A 16,120-nucleotide genomic window follows, 5' to 3' on the forward strand; every position below is an offset into this window, starting at 1 on the left:
TAACATTTCAAGCATGGCTGCTGAGGTATGAAAATACTTTTCCTGTGTTTATCATTGTTCAGTGCTTGTTATATTGCACATGCAGGAAAAAACATCAAATGATGTGCTTGGCTGAATGTGCCCAGTTTTGTAAATCTGAGTGCTGGGTCTGTTGTTTTTATATAAAATGGCTGCTTCATTGGCTGCCATATTTACCACAAGAAAATTGAAAAGCAAATTGGAGAGGAGAATTATAACATAAGTTTGTTGATGTTGGAAAGAAAAATATTTGAGGTTAGGTTAGGTGCACTTTAAAAAAATGTAACGTACTGTAAGAATGATGTGCAAGAACCCGAGCTGAAAATTGAAAAAGCTCAAATGGTTGGTTTTCATTTCTTCTTCTTCTTGGATCTAGCGACAAAGCCTTTAAGTATCCCTCAAACTTAAGTCATCGTCAGCAACTTTTTTTTTTCTTTTGTAAGTCTTTTTCTTTCAACGTCTGAGGACACACTTTTACCCTTGTTCTACATATTTTCGCCGGGAGTTAACAGTAAAAGACAAGCCAAAAGACAGATGAAGAAAAATGTAACATAGTTTATATATATAACTCTAAATCAAATTCTCATCAAAAGATTAATGACAGTCGATCGTAAAAACCGAAAATTTCTGCAGTCGCTGACTTCTATGAATCAAGGGAAAGGTCATGACGTTCTGTCAAAAGGAAGACATTGATCACGTGCTAAGCAGCCATAAAGGTCCACAGGATCACCTTTTCTTTAAAAATTAATTATTTATTTATTAAAGGAAAAAAAAGGTATACAGCTACAAACTAAAACAAAACTGAGTGAACAGGAATAGAGAGTACACTAAATTACAGGTAATGGCAGCTAAATACAACATGTCTGAAAAGTGCATTGATATCTTATATTACGGTAAGGCGGAACTGTTACAAGTATATTTACTTACACATATATCTATTTGTTTGATTTTCACTCAATCTGGAGGGGAAAAGGGATACTGCGAGACTAACTTTTCTGTATTACTTTACTTTAAAAGTTCTGTGAAAGGAACCCATTTCTGATTCATGCTCCTTAGTGTAAGTGTACGATTCGATCTTATATTGAGAAGACAGTAGGGGAAGAAAACCATTAATGTTTGGAGGGGTTTCCCTCATTTTACAGCACCAAATCGAGAACTTGGCAATTAGGAAACAGATATTGATTAAAACATTATGACGTGAAGAGGTTTCTGGTTTCAATCCTAATAAGACAGTCATACTCTTTTGGTAAATATCTGGTATGATGGCTTTCTCTTTCAACCACAGTAATAAATCATCCCAAAAACAAGAGGACTTTTTACAATGCCAGAAGAGATGACAACGTTCTTCAGGGAAATCTCCGCAAAAGGTACAGTTAGAATTATTTTTAAGGCCAATTTTTGTCAAAAAACAATTCGTCGGTAATATTCTATGTAAGAACCTATAATGAAAGTTAGACAATTTAGTGCTCTTGGTGCAGCGAAAAGCTAGTTTATAGGCGTTTTTCCAGTCAGGTTTATGGCAATTTTCAGATTCACAGTTTGCGCCCCATTTTATTTGGCTTTTTTCAGGGTTAGTAGCTTTCATAGATATGAGCTTTTTATAAACCAGTTTGTTGGCCTTTCGTCTTTTAATAAAAGAACTATAGAAATCCTAGTGTCTTGTTTCACTTGCTTCTTTTGTCACAGGGGTTCTAATCGACCGAACTGAAGATACGAGTCCAAAAAAGGTTAATGGTTGTATTTATATGTTGTAGATATTCGATACCTCGGCTAAAGAGAAAAACTTGTTGTAGTCCCTCATTATGTGTTAACTTTAGAAATGCCTTTCAAAAATAGCTTTTTGTGAAAAATAGGTTTGTTCCCTACTCTAATTAATGAGTTGTGCCATAGAGGTTGTTCCAAAAACTGATTCTGTGATTTGACCGACCCTTCGAAATTAACTTCTGCCCAAATACTCAGAATTTCTCGGATTAGGATGTTGTTTACATCAGTTATCTCCATAGTATCATTTTTATTGAGGTTACCACTGAAAAGAAGCTTCCCACCATATTTCTCGAGTTCTTCCCCAAAGAAGAGTTTCCATTTTCCCATATTTTCCGCATCAAGATACTTTTTTACCCAAGCTAATTTAAGGGATTTATTGTACGAAAAGATGTCGATCATTTTGAGCCCCCTTTATCATAACTGTTAATCAAAACACTACGTTTAATCTTATCTCCTTTGTTATTCCATAAAAAATCATAAAATATTTGATTTATCTCTTTGAGAAATCTTTCGTCAGTTTCCAGTGGCGCTAATATATAGGGTAGATATGAAGCAGCTAAATTCTCAAGAACAACGTTTCCTATCAGTGTTAATCGTCTAAGTTTCCAGCTATTTAAAACAATTCGAATTTTTTCCAATTTTTCATCATAATTGGTTCTCAAGGTGATGTTGGGATCTGTAGAGAGCCAGACACCCAAACTTTACTTTCGTTTCATTGGATATTTTTTCTTGGAGGAGATTTTCTTCTTTACCTACACAAGAACCGATCCACAATGCTTCAGTTTTTTTATAATGATTAATTCTAAGGCCGGAAGAGAGACTAAAACGCTCAAGTAGGTGAGAGGTAGCTGTCAAGGATTCTTTCGTTCCATCGAGAATAAAGGTAGTATCATTAGCGTATTGGCTTAGTTTTATCTCTTCATTATTCACACAAATTCCCTTGATTCTTTCTGACTGCTTTTGCTAATATTTCTGCCCATAAAATAAAAAGATAGGGAGAAAGAGGACAGCCTTGCCTGACCCCTCTTTGAAGTTTAAAGGTATTGCTTGCCCAACCATTGTTCAAAACGCAGCTCTCTATATCTGAGTAGAAACGCTTGATCCAATGAATAAAAGATGGGCCAAAATCAAAACTTTCTACAGTTCTGATAATAAAGTGTAGCGTGGGGCCTGAGCCCAAGCTTAGTCGGACTTGCACAGAAAACTATAAGTCGGATTCGTGTTCCTCGTGTGAGTTTTCAAAGATCTAGTTTTGTTATTGCTTATCTAGTTTGTGTTACATTTGGTGGCAGCGGTGGGGATCTTTTTTGCCATGGAAGATACTGTAAAAGCCTTGGAAGAGAAATTGGCGAAACTTGAGGCGAAACTTGGAAAGAAAAAAGAAAGTACCGCTGGTACAGGCGGCAGTTCACCGTTCACCTCGCCAGAAAACCCGCTTCGCACCAAACCAGAGAGCTTCTCTGCGACGTCCGGCGAAAGTTGGGCAGTTTGGATACGGAAATTCAAAAGTATTGCAGCCCTTAACAAGTGGAGTCCTGAGCTTCAAGCCCAAATATTGCCCGCATACCTGAAAGGCCTCGCACAGCGGACCTATTACAGCCTGACCGCCGAACAAACAGCCACCTGGACGGCAGTTGAACGCGCTCTGACAGATCGATTTCATCCTAAGGAATCTCGTCAAGTACACATTTCCACTCTACGAGCCAAATTAAGACGTCCTGACGAAGATCTACATCAACTGAGGTGCGACATTTCTCATCTTGTGGAGCTGGCCTATCCGAATGACCCACCGGATATAGTCAATCGCACAGCCAGAGATTTCTTCGTAGGTGCGTTGACCCCCATTACATTGCGCGAGAAGGTGTTGGATTTGGGGCCCAATACTCTGGATGAGGCTATAGCAGCAGCTCAACGATACGAATCAAATCAAAAAGTGCTAAACAAAGGCAGTGCTCGAGTGCTGTCTTCAACGTCTGGTGATCAGGAGAAGTTTGGCTCCCAACAGGAAACCCAAGAACCCCCAGCATGGGCTAAGGAGCTTTTGCAGCAGCAAGCTGAAATCTTAGAGAAGCTAAAAAACATTCCTCAAGGGAGGCAAGGTAGGAATGCATGTGTGGAATCTATACAAGGCCCCAGAGCATGTTTTAAGTGTGGTAGCTTAACTCATTTTATTCGTGACTGTCCACATCAAGTGCGTCCCGACCAGGGAAACGGGAGATGGGCGGGGCACAGCAGGAAGTGACCCCGCCCGAGAGTCCAAAGGGGGCATTTTTGCCTTGTGCTGTAAATGGTGTCAAATCCCAAGCCTTATTAGACACGGGTGCAGAAGCAACAATTATCAGTGAGGACCTATATAGTCGCTCTAAGACACGCTTAAACAAACTTGAACTCAAACAAAAGCCTGTCCTGGGGGCCAACAACATGCCACCTGATGTTGTTGGAAAAACAGAAGTAACAATTCAGCTTGGCGGGATCAGGGCTTAGCATAAAGTGCTGGTGTGCCGAGGCCTAGTACAGCAAGTGTTGATTGGTATAGACTTCCTAACAGCTCACAAATGTATTATAAACTTTGACACTAACACCGTCTACAGTAAGGGGGAACCCAACAAAATAGTTTTTGGATGCCTTGATAAAGTGTACAGGATCACTGTGGCTGAAACCGTCACATTATCTCCAAACATGGTCGCAGACATACCTTGTGAGGTCCAGGGAATGGATGGCTTAGACGAATGTATGGGGGTCCTGGAACCAGCGGACACATTTTCGGAAAAATATTCTGCTGGGGCCTTTCGGATGGCAGTGCCTGTAAAAGGGGGTCGAATCCCAGTTCGTGTGTTCAATTACCTTAACAATATTTAACAATATGCATTTCAAAGGGACCGTGGGATTTAGGTACCGCAAAGGGCGTACGACATACTATCGACACCGGCTCTACCTAGCCAATCCAGGTACCACCTCGAAGAGTCCCCTTTCACAAAAGGCAGGAAATGCGCAGCCAAGTGGACGAAATGCTTGAAGCAGACATTATTGAACCTTCCGATTCCCCTTGGTCCTCTCTGGTGGTTTTAGTAGCGAAGCCTGATGGCTCTCAAGGTTTCTGTGTTGACTACCGTGCTCTTAACTCGGTAACCAAGCGAGACTTGTACCCGCTTCCTCGATGCGATGACATATTGGAGAGTTTATCTGGGGTGCAGTGGTTTTCTCATCTCGACCTCCTTAGGGGATATTGGCAAATTGATGTGGAAGAGAAAGATCGTGAAAAGACGGCGTTCGCAACTCCGGATGGCCTTTACCAATTCCGCAAACTAAGTTTTGGGCTTACGAATGCACCTGCGTGTTTTATGAGGGCTATGCACCTTATCTTGAGAGAATTATGCTGGTCAGACTGTCTAGTGTATCTAGATGATATCATTGTCTTTGGTCGAACACTGCAGGAGCATAGGGAGAGACCGACACTTATGTTGTCACGCTTAACTGAGGCAGGCTTGAAGATTAACGCCAAGAAATGCAAGCTTTTGTGTGAACAGGTCGTTGTGTTAGGTCATATCTACTGATCCAGAGGAAATAAGAGTCATAAAGGAGTGGCCGGTGCCGGCTGATGAGAGTCAGCTGAGAGCGTTCTTGGGGACGGCTGGTTACTATAGACAATTCGTGCCAAACTACGCTCACATTGCATCCCCTTTGCACCGTGCTTCCCAAAAGGGGGACCGTTTTAGATGAACAGCTGAGTGCAAGGAAGCCTTCTTGCACATTAAGCGCAAATTGACGAATGCTCCCATCCTTGCTTTCCCCCAGCTGGACGTTCCGTTCATCCTGGACAGTGATGCCAGTGACAGTGGGCTAGGGGCGGTGTTGTCTCAGTTTTAATGTGGGAAGGAACGAGTAATAACATACGCAGCGCGGGCACTATCAAAGGCTGAAAGGAACTATAGCACTACCCGAAAGGCTGCTGGCCCTCGTGTGGGGAACGGAGCATTTTGAGACGTTCCTCTATGGGCGACGGTTTCTGGTCAGGACTGATCATAGTGCTCTGCAGTGGCTACGGAACTTTTAAAAACTCTAGAGGCCAGGTGGCTAGGTGGCTTGAACAGCTTAGTGACTTCGATTTTGAGGTGGAGTATTGTCCGGGACAGTTGCATGGCAATGCCGTTGGCCTGTCTCGATTTCCCTGGGACGAGGGTGCTTTGGAGAAGATAGAGAGGGACACTACCCTGATTCAGTCTGTGAATATGGGACCCTTGTCGAGGGAACGTATACGTGCGGCCCAAAACCAAGATCCCGTTCTGTCGCAAGTTGTGAAGTGGCTTGAAACTGGTGTCAGACCCGCTAGAGGCGACGTGGAAGGAGGGGGGAGTAAACTGCTGTCATACTGGTCACAATGGGGAAGGCTGTCTCTCATGGACGGCCTGGTGTTTAGACGTTGGGAACATGAAGTGACAGGCCAAGAGATTTATCATCAAATCTGCTTGCCAGAGAGCATCGTGTCACAAGCGTTGTGCGCCTTACACAACGACCCTTCATCTGGCCACCTTGTCGTCTCGAAGACTCTGGAGAAAGTGCGGAGGAGATTTTTTTGGCATGGCATGCGGGAAGACGTCGAAATGCACGTCAGAAGGTGTGTTCCATGTGCTAAAGTCAACGACCCTTCCAAGCTGCCAAAGGCACCACTCATACACCCCCTACAAAGGGTCGCAATAGACATCGTAGGTCCCACACCAAGATCTACTTCTGGTCATGAATGGTTGTTGGTGGTCTCCGATCATTTTACTAAGTTTGCTCAAGCCTTCCCAGTGAGAAACAGCTCAGCGGTCACACTGACGAAGAGGGTGATGGATGAATACATATGCCGTTTCGGTTGTTTCGAGGGTTTGCATTCTGATCAGAGAGCTAATGTGGACGGAGCTGTGTTCAAAGGACTGTGCGATTTAATTGAAGCAGGGAAGACAAGGACAACGCCGTATCACCCCCAAGGGGATGGGCAGGTGGAGAGACTGAACAAATCTCTGGTGAAGATCCTTAGTAAGCTAATTTCTGACCATCGCCGGGACTGGGCGGACTTTGTGCCAAAGGCGGTTCTTGCTTACAACACAAGTGTGCATGAGTCGACTGGATTTACCCCTTACCGGTTAATGTTCGGCAGGGAAGCTATCTTGCCACTGGATGCTCTTCTTAGGTTGGAGACAACACCATCCCAAGGATCGGCACGGACATACCCCGATTATGTCGTTGAGCAGAAACAGCAATGGGAAGAGACAGAGAAAGTCGTGAGAGAGAATCTCAAGAGAGCACAGAAGCTCCAGAAAGCTTATTATGACACCAAGTGCCATGGTCAGCGGTTCCATGTGGGAGACTGGTGTGGTATAGAAACCGAACCAGGACGAGACGGAAAAAAATCTTCAAACCCTGGTGTGGTCCTTGGAAAGTGCTGAAAGCTCTGTCTGATGTTACCTATCGCATTGAGGAGGAGAGGCGGAAGCCCGGAAAACGTCGTCAGAGGAAGGTAGTCCACTTCAATTATCTGAAACCATGCTTTTCGCCACCTGAAAGCCACGATTAACCCTCTCAGTTAACCTCCTCCGGCCATGCGGAAGAAACGTCGCAAACAGGAAACTTGAGGGACGCGCGGCAACCTTCTCGAGGAACCTTAGTTGACTCTGGAGATGTCGAATTGGAATGGCTGGAAAATCCAGTTACTACATTCACGGAGGTTTCTTGTCCCTCTCAGGAACATGATTCGAGTAGTACATTAAGTACCTCCCCTCCAACAGTTGAAGTGCCGTGTCAATCAGAGGCTTCTCCACTGAATGATGTACCGCGTCGTGAAGCATGTTTTACTCCTATGAGGCCTAGACGTGAGCGAAGGGAGCCCGTCTGGCTACAAGACTATGTTAGAACAGTGGTTGTTTACCCAACCTGGCCCTTGAACTTTGTAGGAACATTTACATGCTATTGTTAGAAATTCTCACTCGCACCTCTAACCTTCTGTTGAAGGGGGTATTGTAGCGTGGAGCCTGAGCCCAAGCTTAGTCGGACTTGCACAGAAAACTATAAGTCGGACTCGTGTTCCTCGTGTGAGTTTTTAAAGATCTAGTTTTGTTATTGCTTATCTAGTTTGTGTTACAAAAGGTCCAATCCAAGGAATCAAAGGCTTTTTCAAAATCAACAAACAGTAAGAGGCCTGGGATGTTTTTTGAGAAAATATATTTAATAATGCTGTCAATTAAAAGTATGTTTTCCTCTATAAAGCGACCTTTAATAAAAGCACAGGATCACCTTGTGTCAACTGAATGAACTAAGGGAAAGAATGCTAATCGTTCGTCGTTTTCAGAGTAAAACAACGTACTTTTTAACCAAGAAACTTCCGTCTTTGGTTTTTAATTTTGTTGTAATATTTAACTGAATATTTACATTTCATCTGTCGGGTCAGGAAGCCTTCTTTGTCGGGTTCCTGAGAAACGTATCTGTTTTGACTTCAGGGTGAACTATTTACACCATCATGAGGTTGAGGGCCCATGTAATTGAAAATCTAAACATCCATGAGATACAAAAGCAGACTTAAGAGTTATCGCAAATCACAATGCTGACAAGCACAAAAGCAAAAGAAATGGTTAATAAATATGAAGTTTTTTACAATCTGAATGTTTTCGGGTTAGAGTAGAGCGATATATTGTTGAAAATTTTCGTCACAAAGGAGCTATGTCACGTAAATGATGCCTTTCATGTGACTCAAAATTCGCAAAAACAAATTCCTGTCTCCTCGCGTAACACATTTCAATGCACATATGCAACTTTGTTAAAGTCGAATATTACACAACATCATGAATTCATAAAGGCCACCTTTTCCAGTGAAAAATTTATTGAAACAAACAACATATTTGCTATTAGAGGCAAAAAACCCTTCCTTTTTCATTGCGTGCGTGAAGACAAGAAACCCAATCGTGTCTGTCGCGTAAAACGCCCAATAAACAAAACTTCGAGGGCTGCAATTCCTTTTCATTTCAACATGGCGATTAAAACACACGCACGAGGACAACTTTCAAGTGACCAGAAATAAGTCCGCAAAAGCAAACTTAAACATAAAACAATGTCAGTCGCGATAGTGTTCAGCTATCAGGTAGAACATTCTTCCAACAGTGTCAGCTTTGCGACTGGTTTCCTGTATAGCCCAGCTTTCGTTTTCACTTCACGAACGCGAACGCTGTCATATTTCCTAGGAAAGGTCTTCATGACGCGAGCAAAAGGTCAATCTGCTCTCTGAGTCCTCTCATCTACGACCAGGACTAAATCTCCAACTCTGACATTGCGTGTGCTCTGATTCCACTTCTTTCGACCAATAAGGGTGGGGGCTTCTAAGAGAAGATAGACCCTCTTTACTCCCTCGTCCCACTCGCCATCCCCGGGCTCGCCATTCGTCGAACCAAACATAAAGAAAAGAAGGCTACACATTTGGCTTATACGGCGATATCGCATTTTTGTAAAACAAGACTCGTTATCCGCAAAGTTTATGTTTGGTGAAAGAAACGTGTATTTGAACTGCGGGTTATAGACCGAAGATTGAAGTGTTCCTCGCACTTATATATATCTCATGCAATTTAAACGTCTCGTATGCACCCAACAAAATGACCTTCTCCCAACTGTGTCGCTTAATAGCTCAGTTGGTACAGCATTGCATCGGCATCGGAGAGATCATGGGTTTGAATACCGTCGATGCCGCCTGAATTTCTCAGGTGTCTATAACAGGTGATTGCTTGAATTTTCCAGATAAGTCCGATGATCATTTCAATCTTCCAGTAATATTAGTTAATGGAAAGTGCGGCACAACCAAGGCAGGTTAGAATTCAGAAATTGATAGTTACATATGAAACGTTTTCACTCACGTGACCAGCAGCCATGTTGGATTACTGAAACAAAAGAAACTGTTTGCATAAAAACAGAGTTCAATTCCGGGAGGATTAGTTTGATACACCACATGGTCGCCATTTCTTCGTTTTGGAACACCAACGTGGCCGCCGTGATGTCATGAGAAAACGCTTTATAAGGAATGTGTTGCCTAAAAAAGTCACCATAGCAAACAAAAGTCGAAAATCGATAAATGTTTGGTTCTTCATTCAAGCTGTGTGCGAAAGGCGTATTTTGTTTTCGAAAGTGGAGTTAATCATTGGAGTTTTAATCACACAGTTATCAAATTAAACCATTACATGTCATCTTTGAACTGATTCGCAGGGGAAAACGGAACATGTACACAGTGTTAACCGAATCAATTGACGATGGCCCTGCCCTTCTGGACACTGTTTTTGACTACTTGAGCGGTCCCAGCATAGTCGTACCAGTTTTCATTTTAATGACGTAAGTACCATTAAAACTGATTCGCACCAAGGTTAAATATCCCTTCGCTACAAATCAGTGTTAAGGCTGTTCAGCTTCATCTAACGTCCTGAGGTGTTTTTTTCTGTTATGAATAATAATAAACGTAGCAGACGTGTTTGCTTTCGCTATAGGAAAATTCTTAACTAGAAAATCGTTCGTCCTATATTTAGTTACTTTCATGCCCTTTACTAGTCGTGGACGATGCCTATCTCCCTTCGATGCTCGTTTCAACGCGCAAGGACCCAAGGGAGAGCATTACAAGAAAGCACTATAGCATCTCTGAAATTGAACTCAGGAAGGACGTGCCTGGATTGAATTTAAGCTGGCGATTGTCTGAAAACCGAATGGGTGTTGACTGCGACTAAAGTTTCGAACTAAACCTTAGCGGAAGTTGTCTTGAGAGTCAAGAGGTCTGGGGTTAGTTTTAGCGATTGAATAGAGTTAAGAAATTAGCGTTGAGAAATTCCCTTGGAGCAGCTTCGCTTTTGCTTAATGATAAAATATTATTCTTCCACCAGAATGGCAACATATTATTACCGGTCCAAAGCAAACTATTTGGAGAACTCAAATCGCGAGATGTTGTTACAATTACATCATGTAAGTATGATCCTATACATGGCTCGATTGGAATGTACGAGTAGCCCATTGGCTGGTATGCCAACCAATCGACCTTTGAACAGAGGGCCACGTGATTGATTCCTACCGAGGACTCCCTCGCTAATTCGCAATGTTTTCACCCTATTTATACATGCAACATTCATTTTCGTTTTAGGAAAGAACAGAGGACAGAAAGAAACTATTTAAAACAGCTCCAGGTGCGTTTTCACTCCGATTACGTTAAGTTTCCTCCCATCATCAAACTTCCCAGGGACAAATCAGACTGGGCGAATGTGATTCAACTAGTGATAAAGATAGCTTTTTCAAGCAAACGACGATTGTACTCATACTGACCAAACGAGAACCGTAAAGTGCGAGGAAACAGCAGAGCTACAAGTTTTGAAAGTCCCTAGAGAGACGATCGGGGAACAACAGATCAATGAGAGTAAACAGAACGGCACGAACCTCGGAGCTTCCTTAGGCGCCATGTTTGATTTCTAAGAAAGCATATTTGAGATCCAACTCTATACACATTCATGTAGCTAGGGTATTACCCTTTAAACAATTTAACGATACCAATATTGTCATGTAAAGTTAAATTTATTGTCATTAATATAACGTAAATCGAAACATTCGCCATTCGAAAATAAATACGGGCCATGATACTGCGATTTTTTGTTCGTTTCACTACCCAACAAACATCGTTACGATTGATGCAAATATCTTTTGTCTCGTTCATTGTTGGTGAGGGATGCTCGTTTGCAGGTGCTTTAAATTTGAAAAATGTGACTTAGAGCACTTTATGTGGTGTTCAAACGGTGATCCCACGTGGGGACCAGGACACTTTTTTCAAAAGGGAAAAATAAGGCCAATCGCCAAAGAAAGAGGGGGGAAATTGGCGAGCGAAAGGAGCCGAGCAAGAAACTGGTAAGTCTTACCAGTTGTATATTACGTGAATGCGCAGGAAAACGAATTTGATCTTCGAGTGCTGATGGTATTCTCACTCGTTCACAGCGTCCACTCGTGAGAGATATCATTGTGAACGAGAAGATTAACTTGTATCCCCTGTTTATAATACAGATAAATGCACATATTATTGGCTATTAACCTCAATATCCTCAAAAGTGAAAGACGAAAAGATCTTGGGTATATGAATAAAACAGTTTAACTTAACTACCCTCAACGTCCATAACGGCCAGTTAACTCTCATTATTATACAATGGCGTCACTATCTCAATCAACAAGTCTGCGAAACGATCGGGGCTTGTCGGATGATATCTGAGATTGCTAGATCTCAAAACGTCTTGTCACGGTCGGGCCTTGTCGGCTAGTGTGCGGTGGACCAAGAGAGTTTTGTCGGGTCTCGTGCGCGCCGCAACCAATAGACCATTTTCGAATTCTCACGGCTGGACTGGATCTAGCATGGAATGGAGGCAAATCTTTTCAAATGCAAATTAATTTGCCCGTATTAGCCTCCATCTCGTGCTAGATCCAGTCCAACCGTTAGAATACGAACCTGGCCTATTAAAAAGTGTCATAACGAGTCACGTGACTACTTACTAACTTAGGCCAATCTCTCCAGGTGGAGCATAGGCCATCGACAACCCCTCGCCAGCGAACTCGAACTTGGGCTTTCGTTCAGCTTCTTCCAGTTGTATCCTATCAGCTTCAGATCTACATCAGTGTCCTGTCACCAGCTGTTTCTGGGCATCCCCTCTTTCTCTTCCCTTTTAGTTGAGTCAGTCCCAAACCTCGACGCAGTTGGTCGCGACAAAAAGTCGGCTGTGTGCGTTCAAACTAGTGGCCCGACAGCCGATTTTTCCCGGATAAGAAATCTGCAGTCATACGACAAAAATAGGCTAGGGTGCGGCGGCCTTAAGGTTTGCCACATTATCAGAAGAAGGTTTCAACCTCCTTCTTGAAGACAAAGATACAAAAAGCACCAAGAGGGCCACAAAGTCAGTACCGATGAAAGTCAGTTTTCATCAGTATTTAAAGGAAAAGAAAGCAAGTGTACCTCAAACGAAAGATACGCTTGCAAGCTTGCTTAATTAAACTGTTTTTGCAGAAGCTCGAAATTAAGATGGAATACTTGGTCCAAATCTTCCCGTGGTTTCATCCGAGCTGTGTCTAAGTCACCTAAATCCCTAAGTTAAACAAGTTTTAGTACGACAACATGGTGATCAGTGAGCGTACATGCACTGATGAGAAAATGAAAAGCATATTGCGAAAAGCAAAGCTTTCCAAGTGTTCTTCAAACCCTTGAATCACGGGAACAGCTGTCACAATCCTTGACAAGTCAGGTTTTCAAGCAAGGCATATTATAGCCATAAAATGGACATAAAAATGAAGCCATCACCCGGAGATGTAGTAAAACTGACATTTGCACAAATAAGAAAATGTGGGAAACCCTTACAGCAAGGGGTGCGAGGTTGGAGAAGAGTTGTGTGTTGTGAATCCAAACCACTCATTCCGTTCTTAGCTCTCACAAGAAGTGAGTTACAAGCAACTCTTGTTCGGAGATTACCAAGAATTTTATTTTCATTAACTCTAATGTTCACCGTAAGCTTAAAACTAAAGTTGGTTTTCTTACAAGTTGATTTGCTATACATTGATCACTTTTATGCGCACGCTCTTGTCCTTGCAAATGCTCAGGGGTATGTATAATAAAACAACTTATTGGGTTCGGTTTTCGCATGATAACGAGAATTTTCATGCTCAACCTCATCCAATCATTGTTAATTAACAATTGTTCCATAAGCACGCGTTAGATATGAGATAGTAAATAGCCAAGGAGGCGCGTAGCCCCGAGTTGGCTACAGCCAGTCTCATATCCAACAAGCGTGAATGGAATAATGGTTTTATTCAATCCCTTAAACGCCAAAAGTTTGGAAGTACGACGAACGAGCGAAAACAGCGAGAAAATGCGAGGGAAATCGAAAAAATTGATGAAGATGCGATGTTGTATAATATATTTTTGTCAGACAGACTCAAGCTCATCACAAAAACATTTCTTACGTTTTCGCTTACTTCTAAAAGTCGGAATTGATCCACAGTTTCCACAAAAAATATTTTTTTATTTCTTTATTCATAGAGAAATTTCCCTTTCCGGCGAAAACAATTTTAGCGTTGCAACGCTTAGCGCAATCATTTGCCATCATAAGGTCAAACTGAAGTATATATGACCTGATAACCGAGATTGAGTAAACCAATCAGAGCACGAGAAATGAATTAATCGTGGTTGAAAATTTAATAATTCTCATTAACTATTCAGGAAGTAATTTATTCGCTCACTACGTGTTCAAACCAAAGGATGCTGGCCGTAACTGGAGAAAAATAACTTATTGCGTTGCAACTGGATCAAAATTCATTCCCTCTAAGGACTTCTTACATTAAACCACTATAAACACACACTTCCTGACGGAATCAACTCAAATCCGTGCATTCGATCCATTCAGCCACCTAACACGCTTGGCCTTCAAAGGCTGGGCAATAAGGACCAGTTCGTGCCCAACCTCGGGGAAGGCTAGTTTTCAGACGAGAATGGGACTGGAACTAATTGCAAGGACCTTGAAACTTTGAACCATTACTAAAAACATAACCTTCAACGTGATGACACGATGGAAAATATGAACATTTAAGCACGAAATGGTATAAAGCTAATAGACTGAATTATATTTCAACATTCGGACAACTCATATTTATATGCCAAAAAACAAACGAACGGTCAAAAAGGTGTACTAATAGACACATCAAAGCGCCCCAAATGACAGGCAACGTTCGCCCAACGACAAAATGTCGTTAAAATGCAACTAACAGAAAGCCCATTAGAAAAGAGAGACTCCAAGGGAGGAAGAACGAATTTCTAGCAGAGTGAAACGTGGCTAGCGAGGAAATTATCACTGAATATGCAGGCTGACCAAGAATCAACATTCATGACCTAAAATTACGAAAGAGAATTATCCAACGACTCACTGAAAACGACCAAATGACCAAATCATACAAATTCAATAATACCGAGATCTCCGCAAAAGAGAGAATATAAATAACGCGCGAAAAAAAAAAGAAGATCGAATCATTTTATTATGATTATTCCATTCAATTTCTTTTAAAGCTTCTTTGAAATTGATTGCAACTCAAGTGCCCTTTGTCACCAAAAATCAAAACTACTAGAACCCAGGGATAAACAAACATCAACTACTCGTATCTGTATCTCTCTAATAAAACACACTTGCTTTAACTCCAGGAGGCAGAGGGCCAGGAGTCTCTCGTGTATCTAGAAAACGCATTCCTACGAAACGCAGACTCACAGACCGAGAAAATAACGATTTGGTGTTAGTAATATTCTGATTTGGTTAAAAAATTATTTTTTTATGCGACTAAAAATTGACCATTTCTAACGATCTAGCAACACGTTTTCAACACAGGTTTTGAGGCCCATCCGCATAAATCACAGAGGCAAAAAATCATTATATTATTCATCAGTGAACTGAATTGGTCAGAATTTAGTATGCAATGCCAAGGAAACGTAATTTTCTAGGTCTGTGTTTTCTTGGTCTGCATTTTCTAGACACCCGGAGTTTCTCTTAGCAGCATGCCTTGCCTATCCATGTCGTAGTTTTCATTCTCCTTGGCATCCGTTTTATCCACCTCGTACTGTTTAAAGTAATTCAGAAAATCATACTTTTCTGACAAAATTCCTTTCGTGAACAAGTACTTCGTGAGATAAGACACAGAAATGATTGTCAAGAAGGACACGATCATAGACAAAGTCTTGAACGGAAACAGTTGCTTCTTATTTTCTTCGTCGTAATAAGGATATTTAATTAAGGCTGGAAAGCCGATTGCCGATTTCCCTCCCCCCACGCGAAGTATAAGCTCCATGATATAGCCCATTATGGATCCGTAGATATTGGCGTCTGGAATGTGGATGACAGTGCAGAGTTGTGGGAACAGGATGACGTAAATCAAGTCACTGCAAAGCGAGAACAAAGTGTAAATCGAATTCACCAACAGTGCAATGACTGTAGCGGCCGCGCCAACCAAAACCATGGAGACGCGCATCACCCAAATAACTTCCTTTTCAGAAGCCTGGAAAATACAAGACAAGTGTAGTAGAGACATGTAACTTAAAAAATGTATTGTAACACAACAATCAAAGCAAGGTGACATACCCTAACACCACACCGGTTTGGCCAACACATCAAGCATGCGCACAACCATTTCACCCCTACCCCTTATAGTCTATTTTATGGCCAATTATAGACCCCATCAGTTTAGCGACCCCAACTAAGTCACTTTCTGTTTGGGCATAAACCTTTCAAAAAGCATTTAATTGTAATTTCAAAACGGAATGTAATGCGACTAGTAAATA

The 16,120-nt window shown here is 41.9% G+C and overlaps 1 pseudogene; it reads right to left on the reverse strand.

The window, feature by feature from the left end:
• Nucleotides 1–14,514: 14,514 nt before the first annotated feature.
• LOC137990901 (high-affinity choline transporter 1-like) overlaps nucleotides 14,515–16,120 on the reverse strand; it is an 11,017-nt pseudogene continuing 9,411 nt past the window's right edge.

Source organism: Montipora foliosa, chromosome 2 (genome assembly GCF_036669935.1).
Source record: "Montipora foliosa isolate CH-2021 chromosome 2, ASM3666993v2, whole genome shotgun sequence".
In the NCBI taxonomy this organism is placed as follows: domain Eukaryota; kingdom Metazoa; phylum Cnidaria; class Anthozoa; order Scleractinia; family Acroporidae; genus Montipora; species Montipora foliosa.